This window comes from Cyanistes caeruleus, chromosome 2 (genome assembly GCF_971803275.1).
Source record: "Cyanistes caeruleus chromosome 2, bCyaCae1.hap1.1, whole genome shotgun sequence".
Classification (NCBI taxonomy): Eukaryota; Metazoa; Chordata; class Aves; order Passeriformes; family Paridae; genus Cyanistes; species Cyanistes caeruleus.
This window is the reverse complement of record NC_141702.1, coordinates 10988186-11002666: the sequence shown is the minus strand read 5'-3', so window position 1 is coordinate 11002666 and position 14481 is coordinate 10988186. Positions and strand designations below refer to the sequence as shown.

Here is a 14481-nt window from a genome sequence, read left to right as displayed (position 1 = left end):
AAGGATTTGCTTCCTCCTGGCCTTCTGAAGATTGACCCCGTTCACTCAGGCTATGCTCCTGGGTGAGCTTTTGCCCCTGCCTGAACTCAGATAGAGCAAAGGTTTGTTTATATCCAAACCAAATTAAAATTTCCATGTAGTACAGGGTATGGAGCTGTGTGAAAACTGAAGATCTGACTCTAGGGAGTCCTGCTTTACAGTGAACCTCTTGAAGAAAGAAACATGAATTTTCTGTTTCTCCCCACTCATTTGATTCCCCCACGATGAGCCAAAGGAATTCAGCCAGTGAGGGGGTGGCTCAGGCTCTGCTCTTGGGGCTTTTCACTCAAATGAAGATGCTGACTCCTCATGAAGCTACTAGTGGGGATAAGTGTAAATCTGCTTTCCCACCCCAAGGACTTGCCTCTAACTATGCACAGGAATTTATAGTTTGTTTTTTAAAAAAATATTGCTCCCCATTATCCATAAAAGAGAGAGGCTTGTTGGAGCTGCACACCTCCCAGGCATGGTGCTATTGGCTGCCCTGCCAGCCCCGTGATGTAAATTACCTTTGCACTTTGTAATAGAGTCAGCACCATGACAGGAACTCACACATCACTCAGTTGGCTAAGGGTAATAAAGAGGAAAATCAAAAGGAGCATGAGTTCATGCTGGAGGCATGTGCAATCAAGAAGAGAGATTTATGACAAAAGCTGAGTTATAATATTATAGGGTATAAACAGCTTCTTACTGTTATGTTTTCATACACCCCATGTTTCTTCAGTAAGTATAGTGTTAAGTTTGAGGGAGACTTAGCTGTGAATTTTTTGCCTTCTTAAAAAGGTCTGGAAAAACAAACTTGCATTTATGTGGCATAAAAATCATTGCTGAGGTTCAGCCTGCTGGTGTGAATAAGTACAAGGTAGCAGTCTCTGGCTAACAGGCATCAAAAGCATGTTTTGAAAGTCTGGTGTGATGATTCTCGTTTGTTGACAGAGGTTTAGCTGCTACAAAACTCACTTGGTCTATAGCACACTGCAGTATCATCTGTCATCAGTAGCCACTCAGGTGTTCACCAGTGTTTGCCAGAAGCAGTGCCAAGTGCCTGACACAGGGATGGCCTCAGTACAGACTGCACCCAGAATATCATGACTATAACATTATCTGAGCATCCTCTGGTACAGAGTAGGAATGGCTGTGCTGCCTTGGCCAAAGCTTTACCAATTTCTGCTGCAGATGCTGAGGGAGCGCCACTCTCTCAGGAGATGGCACACTGATGTCCTTGGTTCCATGCTGGTGACTCCTCACTGAGTTGCTCCATCACCATCAGAGCCCCTGGGCATGGCCTGCAGTCCCAGTGGTGTGGGCCAGCAGCTCTGCATCCTCTTTTCCCTCCCCTCCCACTAACCCCTGCCTCCTAGGTGGACAAGTGGTTTGTGCACAAAAGAATAAAGAAAAGAATAAAGAAAAGCTGAATAAAAACCAAAAAACTCCAATTATAACTTGGAATTAACTTGAAAGAGAATTTTAGAAGATCTGAAATGCTGCAGAACCATATAACAAAATTTAGACCATTTGAATGTGCTTTTTTGTGCCTGTCCTGTTACAAAGAGCAGCTCTTTGCACTTGCTAGCACTATATGATCTGAGTCTCCCTGTAAAACTGCAAAAGGAACATTTCTGGTGTCTGGGTTTATTCTAGTGGTCTTTATGCCACTTTTGTTCTCATCTGGGAAACCAACAACAGGCCCAGGCACTGAGACCTCCTGCCCACTCTGCCCATATCAAGCTGTAGCTATGACCTCAAAGTGCTTAGGCACTGGTGTACACTACCGTGGTGTCAGCCCTTCCTCTGGGATGCCCATTTTTCACCCCATCTCACCCCACAACTCCACTGGCTGTGGCGAGATAGAGGGGGAGCCAGAGCCAAAGAAATCATCTCATAGTTTGACAAGAGGGTAGAATTACAGAATCATAGACTCAATTAGGGGGAAAAGACCTCTGAATGTACGGATTCCAGCCTTTGACTGAACACCACCATGTCAACATGCCACTGATTGCTGCATCCAGTCTTTCCTTAAACACCTCCAGGGACACTCAACGGAAAACGTGGAAAACATCAGCCCACCTTTTTTATATTAAAGCAAAAAGGATGAAGCAGATGTATTTAAATAAACATGGACTCTTGTTATGCATTTCTGAGAAGTCAAGAGAAACTTTTTCAGAAGCAGGAGTAGCCCATGAATTTAAAGGGGTTTTAAATACTGTACTTTCCCATAAAGCTGTAAAATCCTGGCAGAAAGCTCAGCAGCCAATCAAGGAGGAATGAACCTGAGCATGTTATAACTCAGATTACCAATAAAAATGTCAGGCTGAAATCAGAAGTGGGTAGTTTTATAATCTTGAACTGAAAGTATTTTTTTAATTGCTTTCAAATGGGGAACTTAACAATATAATTAAATATATGTATAAAAAGCCCCAAAGTGCTACAATCTGCTTTACTATCTGACTTTTTCAAGCTGATTATTATTACAATAGGGGAAATGGTGGATTTGAATGTCTTTTCTCTGGCACTGCAATTTCCCAGCTGTTTTATTGGGATTGTATTAAAACTGGATAAAATGTACGCTGCTGCTTCCATAAAAACTAGTTGAGCATTAAGAGTTAATACCAGCATTTTAAAATCATTAAAACCAGCCTATAGCTGTAGATTAGTGTGGGGTGAGATGTGTTATTTGAAGCAGGTGTGATCTGTCAGGAGCAGTGTTTTGGCATTTTACAACCAGTGGGGCTATGTACACAGCTGTAGACTGAAGAAAAATGGACCAGCGTGGGTACAATGGGCAGCTTTGTATATATGTTGCTATTTTGCTAATGCACTTTTAGCGTATATATAGATAAACAGTTCAAATATTGATTGGTATTTTGTGGTATTAATAGGCTCACTTTAATCTGGTTTAGTCTCTAAAGTATATTACATTGATCAGTGACCACTGATATATTTTCTTAGTGAGACTAAATTATGCTCTTTCCCAAAGGATATGTCTGTAAACAAAAGTGCCTGGAGGAATAGTTTGGATAGTGAAAGAGAGCTGAGTATGTGTCAGTCAGGTGTAAACTGCTGGAAATAACCTGTTACTGTTTATGGGCCAGCTTGTTCAGATCGCTGCAGAATAGAGTTGGTTGGGAGCCAGCGATCAAACACTTCTTTTGTTGGAAAATGCCAGTATGGGGAAACAGAAGTATTTCATAGGAATGTGTCAGGTCTGATGAAGTTTTGATGAAATACAAACAGGGTCCTGCTGGAAGCCTACCATGTTCCTGCCAACCCGCACAGGTTGTTGTTGGACCAGAAATTGTTTATTCTTCAAAGGCTCATGTTGATAGGGCTGCCCCAGCCTCCACAGGTCCTGACCCTCCCTGGTGCTGGTGGGGCTGGGCAGTGTGGAAACCTTGGCTGAGGCTTAGAGGGTGGTCTTCCAAGAATTATTTGATCATGCAAATTTCAAACCTCAAATTTCAGTATCTTCATTATGACAAAACAATTCTTTTACATGGATTTTCTACTCCATGAGGTGTTTTTGTATTTTGAATTTTGCAAAAGGCAGTGAAGTTTGCAATTATTTTAAGTAAAGGTATCTTACCAACAAAACAAAATTTCAACTTAATCTCATATAGTTGATGGCACAGAAATGCTACTGAAATGATACATATGGATTACCCAAACTTTCATATAAGGTCCTTAGGTTTCGACAGCAACATGTTGTTTGGGTCAGGAACATGTAGTGGTCTTCCACTGTTTAAAGTAGTAGAATCCTTAATGTCATATTAGAAAACTTCCCTGATGTTACTGTTTTAAAGAATGTTATTTATTACACTAGAGAACTAGTGAAAAGTAATTTTTAGCTATGTGGTGGGAACAAAATATAACTGGAATATGTAAACTCTATAAGTTTATGGAAATATTGAGTTAAACACTGTAAAGACTGATAAGTAAATTTTAAGAACAAACAGATTTCTGTGAGACTGACAGGTTATAGATAACATATAGATAGTGCTCTTTCCTTTGCTATAAATATGAGAGTCTGTTTTTATTCCCACCTATACTGATTTTTTTTTCCCATTGTAATTCATTTTTCTGCAGTGGAGCTAATGATTTATACTAGTGCAAATAAGAATCAGAATTGGGAGCATTACTTTCAACCCAGCAGTGTCCATTTAACCGTCACAGTGGGTAAAGACAAGAGCTCTCAGAGAAGGTTGTTTATCCTTATGGGAAGGGACAATAAAAACCACAGGGGATTTCCCTTCTGGCCTGGGTGGAATTTTAAGGGATGGAAAAGGGTAATTTTTATTCTACACTTTAATTATCCAAGACCTTTGATGTTAGTGGTAGATATCAGTATAAATCTCAAGGGCATGAAGTTAATGGAATTACATTAAGGGTGAATTTTCCTCAAGGAGCAATTCACACACTCTGCTTTGCAGCTAAGAGCGCTATAGGTCAACAAGGCTTTGCTAATTATTACAGATTATGTGAAACATGACTACTTAGACCACAGAAATATGTACTGTTCAATTACACATGTATAACCAAAAAGACAATATTATTTTGAATCTTTCCTGTTGAACAAGTACTAGAATTTTTTACTACATGACTCCAGCCAGGAGCACTGATATGTTAGCTGGAGGACTGTAAGTATAAACCAAGGTCTTAAGAGTTTAATCCTCATTTTTGTACTTAAATCTTGTACTGTTTGCATTCTCTGTTACTGGGACATTCACACGGTCCCTGGTGACTCCTGGGACACAAAATGTGTATCCTGTGCAGCCAAAGGAGCAAAGCCAATGCTGTCACATAATAAATAAAAATGTGGAAGACGAAATGTTATAACATCCTGGAGGGTGTAGTAAGCAAAGTCAAGCTAAGAAGAATGTATCCAAAAACTCCTGTGAGGCAAGACCAAGTATTTTCAGTTCAAAATATCACAATGGGAGTGCGAAGGCATTATTTCCATCATCTCTGGTGGTAAAATAGAGGTGTGGAGGAACAAGGGCAGAGATCCAGGAGGAGAGCTACCACCAGCACTTTCAATGTCTCCAGTGTATAAGAGTGGCCATCGTAAAAAAACCAGCAATGGTCACATGAGGTTACATGATATTATAACCTCCCTTTTGGAAAGAGAAGCTATTCTGTGGCAAGTCTTGGAAACTACTTTTTCTGAAGACTGGTCTCTATTTGGAAATTGTCCATGTCTGTGGGAGAGGCCTGTAGTTTGGTCTTATTGATGGTGAAGTTATGGTAAAAGTGATTTAGAGGGAAAACTGTGTTCTGAAAGGGCAGTGGCAGGAAGAAAAATGTCTCTGTGTACACAGTGGCTCAGTCTGCAAAAGCATTAATTTAAAGACTTCCTATGCTTTACTATCATTAACACATTGTAAACACATGAAGCTAACTATTCATAAAATAGCATCCATTTCATGGTCCAGATCACTCCCCTCTTGTGGGAAACCATGCAGGAAGAGCAGGAGGAGCCCCTGGGGAATAGGAAAAATTTCAATGTCATTCCTTAAGGGAAGATAATATTTCTCTGGCCCATAAACAAACAGCTCATTTTAATGTGAGAATTGGTATAGCTGCAAAAGTGCCATAGGATCCAAAATCCAACTCTCCTCCATGATTCTGTATCCCATTAGTCCAGCAGAAAGTAACTCTGGGGCTATAGTGAATCTTGTGCTTCTTAATTCTCAGCCTGATGCTTTTGCAGGTCTCACTCCCCAAGAAGTTAAGCAGAAAGTCATACAACCTGTGGCAGATAACTTAATTATAAGGTCTTAGATAAAATAACATGATGAAGTCTGGGTTTACTTGTCATGAAAAGCTGAAGAATTGAGTTTATTTTCTCTATCACAGAAACAAAACCAGTCTGTCACTCCAATGTGACATGGGTTACTCTTGTTCCTTCTTCCAGGCTAGTGGATATATTAGGTCATAAGTCCATGGACAATGACAGATTTTAAGTCAACAGTGATGGCAATGTCAAGCTGAGGACAGATACTGCCTCACCTCTTTAAAGACAGCATCTCTTGGTTACCACTATATTTCCAACTGGCACTGTCATCTGCTAAGCAACAGCTCTGCCCTGTTTCTCATTCTGCATTACTCTGAATTTCTTGAAACCTGCTTCTAGTCACTGCTGCAACTCCTCCACCTGTTTTTTGTTCCTTTGGATATGAGCTCTGCCAAAAGTTTGCTGAAAGCATGAAAAATGTACTTTCACTGCTCTGCTGAATTCTGGGACAGGAGAGTGGGAGGGAAGAGAGTCCATCTCCCAGCCCTGCATTCTCACACTCACACATCACAAAAGCCATGGAGCTGGGCTGGAAAGGGCAGAGGCTGGTGTCAGTGTCAGACTTTCATTTCCAATTAAAGATGTCATATGTGTGTCTGTGCTACTGAGGACAGGCCAGTCCTCTGTAATGAGATATGAGCTTACAGGAGAACTAGACTAATTGTCCTAGCAAAGTTCTGAAAACACTCATGTGGTAGCAGGTATAAATAAAAGATCTAACAGTCTCTTTCAATTGATATTACTTGTATTGCACTTGAAATGTATACAGTGCTACATGAAGAAAAGCATATACCACCAGTGTGAGCAACAACTTCCAGCTCTGTAAGAAGTGGGAAACACATTTTTTTCTCAAATGAGGTTTGACTTAAACTAGTGGCACTTTGGGCAGCTGTTAAATTGTATTTAGAACTGGCATTTGCAGACATCTTATCACATCCAGATTGAGGCAGAAATTGGACAAAGATGTGAATGGCCATTGTTCATCTCAAAGCTATTCCTGTATTCTCAGTAGAGCTGTTGATATTTGAACTGGGGAAGCTCCCCTCTCTCTGTTATATTGTTTCACCCCTCCACCAGCAGCAGTTTTGTTTTCTTGTAGTGAACCCCTCTTTTGGACTGCCTGTGCTCAGGCAGCAAGGGCTGAGGTGTGGGGGGACCCACTCTTTACCTGCCATCTTCTCCAGCATAAGGCTGACAATCTCAGAAAGCCAGCATTGCTTGCAGTGCAGCAGAAAGATAACCTACAAAACTTGGTTAAATGGTTGCATGAGATATAGGTGTATATGTATATGTATTTATGTATATGCATAAATTTCTCTTGACAAAGAAATGGCAAAGTGCAGCTGGGCAGAACAACTATCTTAGCCTTCCTTTACATTTCTTCTGGCAGAAGTTCTACCAGCAAGAGAGCCCACTGAGCAGTCATGAGGCAGAAGCTCTGGGCTGTGTTTTTGCCTGTGAATGATGGGCTCTCAGACTTGAAACCAGGCATGCAGCTTCCCTGAGACCCAGTCGCTGTGCCAATAAAACAGACTGGTGAAAGATATCTCCCTAGGGTGTGGTGAGGATGAAAAAATAGTTGGAAAGAGCATTGAGGTACTCAGCTGAAAGGTACTTGATACTATCAAGTAATTGTTATATTTATTCATTGATAAATAGCTTTTTGGACAGTCCTTGGGAAAATGTGGACATTTGAAAAGAGGCCAATAATATTCTTTACAGGAAAAGCAATGACCATAAATTTGAACATGCTTTATATAGTTTATATCTGAAGAATGAAAATATATATGTAGATTAAATTACTACATTTGTAGAGTATAAAAATAGGATATAGTCATAATCCCCCTTTGAGTAAAGCGGGAAAAATAAAAAAAAAAGAAAAAAACAAAAATCCAGCTGCTTTGCAAAGTTTCTAGATGCAGAATTCAATAAAACCTTGATGTATAAGCAGAACTGAGCTTGGATATATTAATCTCCAAAACCCTTTATTTTGCAGCCAAAATATGCCTACATGGAGTAGATTAAAAATATTTATACAAGGCAAAATTCCAAGGCTAGTGAACATCCTGTTGCCAAAGACATTTTGCGGACAACAATATATCATTTTACCACATACAGTAGTTACTGCTTTCACAGTGAGAGAATATGATAACATAGATATATACACATGAAACTCAGAAATTATGTTTGTGCCCACAAGTTGACTGAAGTGTCTCATATGGCCATGCAGGAGACCAAATCCTCCAAGTGACTGCAGATGCCCTCTTTCCAGGCTGTGAATAATTGAACTGTGAATTTGAACTTCATGAAAAAGCTGTGTAAGTTAAAAAATAAAATGCTGTTTAGATGTGATGGATGTCTTTGGTTGCTAGCTATAGACTTGGAGTGAGTTGCCCTGCTGCACCACAGATTTTCTAAGTGAGGCAAGGGAGCACTTTAAGACCTTCCCATCACCTTTAGAAACATTAGTGAGCTAATAACTGCACATTAGTGAGCTAGAGTTAAAGCTTCCCTTCATTGGTGAGCCACAAAAACCTATTCAGAAAAACAAGTCAAGGAGGATAAAAGTGAGTCAGGCCAAACATCCACACTGTCCAGAGCCCCATATCTGAGAGCAGGCTTTGAATTATCTCTATGCCATGAGTGTGCCAGATCTCCTCAAACCTACTACTGCAGCACAATGCAATGACTTCTGAATTTTATTTCTTACTGTTACATACCCTTACATTTTTTTTTTCAAGTCTGCCATGGCTTTATCTCATTTGGTAAAATCCCCTCCTGAAATAAAATGAGACACAGGGACAATCTCCTCCACTTTCTTTGAGGGACATTATTGTACACATTTCTGAAAGATCTTCCTCAGGCTGAAGACTCCAAGCCAAATTTCATGTTTCTTTCATGGAAGTATTTCCACTTCAGTGCCCACTTTTATCTTTCTTGTCTCTCTCTTGCTAGGTTGCTAAAATCTCTTAGAGATGAGGGGATGACAATACAATGATCAAACTGTACATGAACCAAATATTCGCGTCACAAAATAATGTCAACTTTTGGTGTGTGGGGTTTTTTTTTCCCTTTTTTTTTTGTTTTTTTTCTTTCATTTCTCTTCCTTGTTCTTTTCTTCTTCTATATTCCCTTGCAGAAACACTTCTGTTTTATATGCTGCTTTGGTATAGGCCTTCTATGGGCTCAACCTCCCTCTGGTGGCTCCTGTCTATCTTCTGTTACTGTAGACAGAACTCAGGGAAACTGTGATCCTAAAGCATACTTACCAGAAGTACTCCATGTTATATTTCTAAAATGAGGAGGAATTAATACAGACTTTTATTTCCCAGTTTGTTGTGCTCAAAAAAACCCAAATAATACTGTGAAAATTAGCCTGAGAGACACAGAAATAATATTGCAATAGAACATGTAAAATATGATTACTTACATTAATTAACAATATTCAGAATTAGTGAATTTCATGAAGTGTGGTTATCTCCAGTTTTGGCAAAATAATCCTTTTGTTCTGTCAATTTTATTAAGAACAATAAAAGCAAGGTATGTGGAAAATACTAACAATAGATAGAGATGTTAAACATGCTCCAAAACCAGGTATCTTAACATTCTGCTTAACAAAAATAAGTCTGAAATAAAAATGAAACAAAAGACAATAAAAACTGTCTTTTCTGGATGATGCTGGGGAATAAAAAAAACAAAACAACCCTACTTTTGTTGGGCATTAAATGAAACAGTTTTCATCCTGGCACAGTGACAGACCACATTATGACAAAGTTAACATCATTTTTCGTTTTCACAGCACATTTTGTAAAACAATTTATTGGCCTTGGTTTGATGTTCACTTTGAGTTTTTTAAAGAGGTTAGAGGTCTATGAAAAGAATGTAAGGAAATTCCTCTTCTTGGATATTTTTAATCTGAAAATGGAATATTTCTTTGATTAAAAGAAAAATTAAATAATGATTCATATTTACTTTTGAACACTTTGTTAGATAAAAATGAGTAATTATTCAGATCTGAAATTTTGGACAGTTTGAAAAAGGGCTCAAGAAGTCATTTCAATACAAAGAAATGCAAAATGACAAAATTTTCATTTCAAAGTGTGTACTTTCATCATATTGCTTAGAATTTTCAACACAAAATTGCAAAAACCAACTTGTTGTCCAACCACTTGCATTTTGTTGGGATTTATTTATTTATTTTTTGTTTGTTTGTTTTAAAACTCTTGGGCAAGCAGCTGTAATCTGCTCTAATTATAATGCCCCACTGTACAATAATTAGTCCAATTTTTTAACTCTACACACTCTGAACATGAACCACATATTAAAGAAATCAGACCTAAAAAATTGACTATAAAATAAATGAGTATCAGGGACTATGCTATTTTGTCACACAGAATAATAAACTAGCTAAGTAAACTTTAGTGGAGTCAATATCCAAAATTATTTAAGCTGTTCCATTGTACACCTCAGTGTCAAATTTTTAGATGATTGCACATTCCAAAACTACTTAATTTACAGTGAAGGAAGGCTGGACTCTGCTTTTTATCTTTACCAAGCTTTCAAGCAGAAACAAATACCCTGGCCTCCCAAAACTTAAAACAGAAGCAATAAAGTACCAAAGAAAAGATGAGAACTTCTCCATTCCAGAAGAAAGCTGCTATTGGCAGCTACATTCCAGGACATCCTGTTTTGATTTTTCTATTTAATCTATTCATCTATTCATCTCAAGTGTTTTTCAAACATTTTCAGTAAGGATCTTTAAACAATTGTCGAAATATTTTCTCTTAATTAAAAAAAAAAAAAAATATCAAAATTAAAAAAGGGGACTTTTCAGCCAGAGAAGCACTTTAGGATGGTTCAGAGCATTTTGAACCCAGTGCCACCGAGTTATCACCTTCACATAGGTGTACAAGGGGTGTTTGCAGAAGTGATGTCCTGCATTGTGCTTGAGACATCAGGTATTTATTTCCCTGCTCCCAGACTTTAGGCACCCTCTACACAGGCAAGACCTGACCCTGCAGACACCTTCACATGTTAATTGACAGCTCTGATAGACACAATGCCACTTTGACTCAACTTTATTCATATGCATGAAGTCAGAGGCATGGATGTGAAACACAGGATTAAATGTAACCTCACTTTTTATTTTCCATCTAACTCTTTTTTCCTGAGCTACACATTGCAGCAAATACTTGTTTACTGCTGCATTTCCCAAGACTTTTTCTCCCTTACTATTGTTTCATAATGACACTATTCTATGGAAATGATAAAAATATTTTGAATGCAATATATATAAAGCTGTTGTTGATTGAAAATTACTTCAAGATATATATAAATTGCCTTTAGTTTTGTTTTACCTCCTTTTGCACTCTATATTCTATTGGAAAAACATTTGGCCTGCTCTTTCTTTTTTTTTTTTTTTCCTGAATAAAACAAGCCCATTCTTTTCCAATCTGGCAAATAAAACTTAATAAAATTATATTCTTTGATCTCTACCTAACAAAGAACTGTATATTGTTAAATGAAGTGGAACTGCAGTTACACAGTTTGCTGTGGACACACACTCCTGGAATCAATTATCTATAGATTTTAGAGGAGCGCAGAATTTACAGACTTTTCAAATGGGAACTGATAGTGAGCTGAAGGAAAACCACAGATGTTTCATAGTGGTGCAATGACAAGAAAGAGATCAATAAAACACTATGAAGAAAAATTTTAAAGGAAATAATATTTCCAGATTCATATATAATATTAAATTGGGCATTGCTGGACGATATAATTTAATTATTTGCAGAGATAAATATGTACATATTTTAAAATGGTTTCTGTGAGTTACTTAATAGTATGGAAATTTAATTGCAGCTTTAATATCAAAGTATTAAGTAACTTTTATGTATCACATATTGTTAATAAAGTGATGATATAATGTCCACTCACCTCACAGCAGGAGGAGTGCACTTCTACAAAGTTTACCATAACCAGCAAGCGTGATGGAAGCTGCACAATTACAGCTTCTGCCAGAGCCATGTCTGTTCTTTGCTGGACATTCAAGATGCACTATGAACCATGGTGAAGGAAATGCTTGTAAGTTTTCTAGATGCCATCAGCAGATGACTGCTCTGAGGAGAAGGTTTATAAATGAAGATCCAGCTGTGTAACCATTTGACACCAGATACATTCATATCCACATCCAGGAACTGTTATCTGAGCCTGGAAAACTGGACTTAGAATTGCACAGGCTTCCTTTGCATTCAGCAAGGAAAGACAGGATCTCCAAAGGGTGATTCTATCTCCCCAGTGATTCTAAAAGCAGTGTAGAAGGTTGACTCAGATGCTGACACTAATGCTGTGGATACCTAGAGCAGGACAAACAAGTCTCACGGGTGCTTCTGTGGGTGATTCAAGCCAGCTGAACAGCTCCATTCAGCTCCAAATAAGCACCAGTTACAGCTGCACACTGAATCTGCATCTGCATCACTTGGGGTTGGTACAGGTGTCAGGTAGAATGAGTTCACATTGAGTTCAATTTGAGTTACCTCAAAGCCCTCCTAGGTGCATCCCTGGGATACATGGAGAAACCATTGTAACAAGTCCTAGAGTTTTGATAAACAACATTCGTTAATCACATTCTTTAAGGAAACCAAAGCCCAAACCACAGTAAAGATCCATTTACCTTTCAGCTTCACCTCTAGTTTGTCATTGTAGATAAATTGTCTTTAGAATTTTGGCTGAAAGCAGTGTTGCTCTTTGGTAAGGCATCCAGAGTGACAGATAGAGACAAAACATGAAATGTTGAAAGCTGTGAAGGTTTGTACAACTGGCAGGTACAAGGTAAAATCAGAAGCTGATATGAAGAAAGAGCACAACTGGTCATAGAGTTTAGTGTGGAAAGTAAAACAAATAAAAGATTTATCAAGGAAAAGAGAACAGATATGGATTTAGGACAATGGGTCAGGAGGATGTTTCTAGCTGTCTCACTTTGAAGGTTCTGTAGGGAAGTCAAGAGGTTTTTATCTACTTATCCTTTTCTTATGATCCTTTTTGCTAACTATTAATATTTACATTTTTATATAGAAAAATGAAGGTGAAGACCTTTCCTGTTGATGGATTTGCTGTCCACAGTGCTCTGAATTAAAAATGTGGATTCTGTCTGATACCTGCTGTCCTACATTACTTTGATTTGAGTCTTAAATTTTCTCTTTTCATGTTAATATTTCAGATTACTCTTGGTCACATAGTTCAATCTGGCACAACTAAAAGAGTATAGTGGGGCAGATCCAAATAGAAAATACTAAGTACTTCATTCAAGGCATGATTGCTTTCTTCCTACAATGCACACCTCTTGGAGCTGGGTGGGTCTAGTTTCTACAGTCACCTTTTCCATATCACCCTGAAATCCAAGAAAAAGGAGTCCTGCAGTCACAAATTATTTAGCTTATGGATAGTAGAACTGCAGCTCTGGCAAGTGCCCTGACCATGAGACCATCCTTGGGAATAATCATATCCACTTCCTCAGTGGAGTGTGGGCTGCCCCAAAAAATTGGATGTTACCATGAACATGGAAAGCCCAGCTCTGTCTGTGGTTGTCCACAAATGAAGCAACTTCTGAGAGTCTAAGTGTAACTAAAATTAAGGATTTAGAATTCTTTCACCTGATACAGATGAATTAATGAATTCCGATGTCTACAAAGCCATGCAGCTCTCAGAGTGAATTTGTTCTCTGGATTTGAATAGATTTCAGGATTCCACCTGGGCACCACTCCTGAGGAACTGGAAGCAGCAATTATCAGGAGTGGAAAAATCAGAATGATGTTAAAGCCACGGCTCCTGTTTACAGCCTAAGCATGTGCCAAGTACAGCTGCACTCAACATTTATCAGTGGAAAAGAGGCCTCCAGCTGTCTTGTTGACAGGTACTAACCTTGCATTGCTCTGCCACAGTAATAGATTGTACTTATGATCAAAAATAAAGTATTCTGTTATACCCATGTAGCCACACAGCCTTTCTGCCCTGTACTCATCAGCATTTACATACACAGTCAGTAATTCAGTGCTTGTGCAACTGTGCAAACAATAACACTAGATAGCACTGTTTCTTTTAAGATCTTTACAGATCTCTGGTTGAAACATAATCCTGACCTAACCATGTCCTCCTCCTCTAAAAATGGGATGGTATTTGAAAATATGATGGTACTATGAAAGCTTGTGGAGCTGAGAATGGGGACATTTAAGCTGAAGTGTTTGATCTTTGCACTCAGAGTTAAGCATCATTTAGACAGCCAAGTGGCTTAATTTTCAGAAGGGCAGACTGACTGCAAACGTGCTGGGTAATTAACATCCCAACAGTCCATTTAAGTAACTTAATAATGTTATCCCTGATTTACTGAGTAGGCTTCTGGCTCGCAAATCAATAGCACAGCCAGAAGGAGATCCCAGAGCACGTAACTCCCCCTCCAGAGCTTCTCTTCATTAAGCAATGAGTAAAGTTTAAACCTCTACAGATATTTTGTGGATAGAATAGGTAACCTCCTGCTGCAGGTGAGGTCAAAACACAGGCATGCCCTCACCAGGGACTTCCTAAGTAATATCAGATCTGCCCACACCTTCATTCCCTGAGCAACTTACCAGGTTTTGACTGTCTCACAGAGAGAG

General features: G+C 38.7%; 1 long non-coding RNA gene across 1 annotated transcript; it reads right to left on the bottom strand.

Moving 5' to 3' along the window:
• Positions 1-7798: 7798 nt before the first annotated feature.
• On the bottom strand, positions 7799-13220 carry LOC147654604 (uncharacterized). Its single transcript, XR_015282718.1, has 2 exons — positions 11768-13220; positions 7799-9122 (listed from the first exon to the last, which is right to left on the bottom strand). It is a non-coding gene; the product is annotated as an uncharacterized LOC147654604 (long non-coding RNA).
• Positions 13221-14481: the final 1261 nt, after the last annotated feature.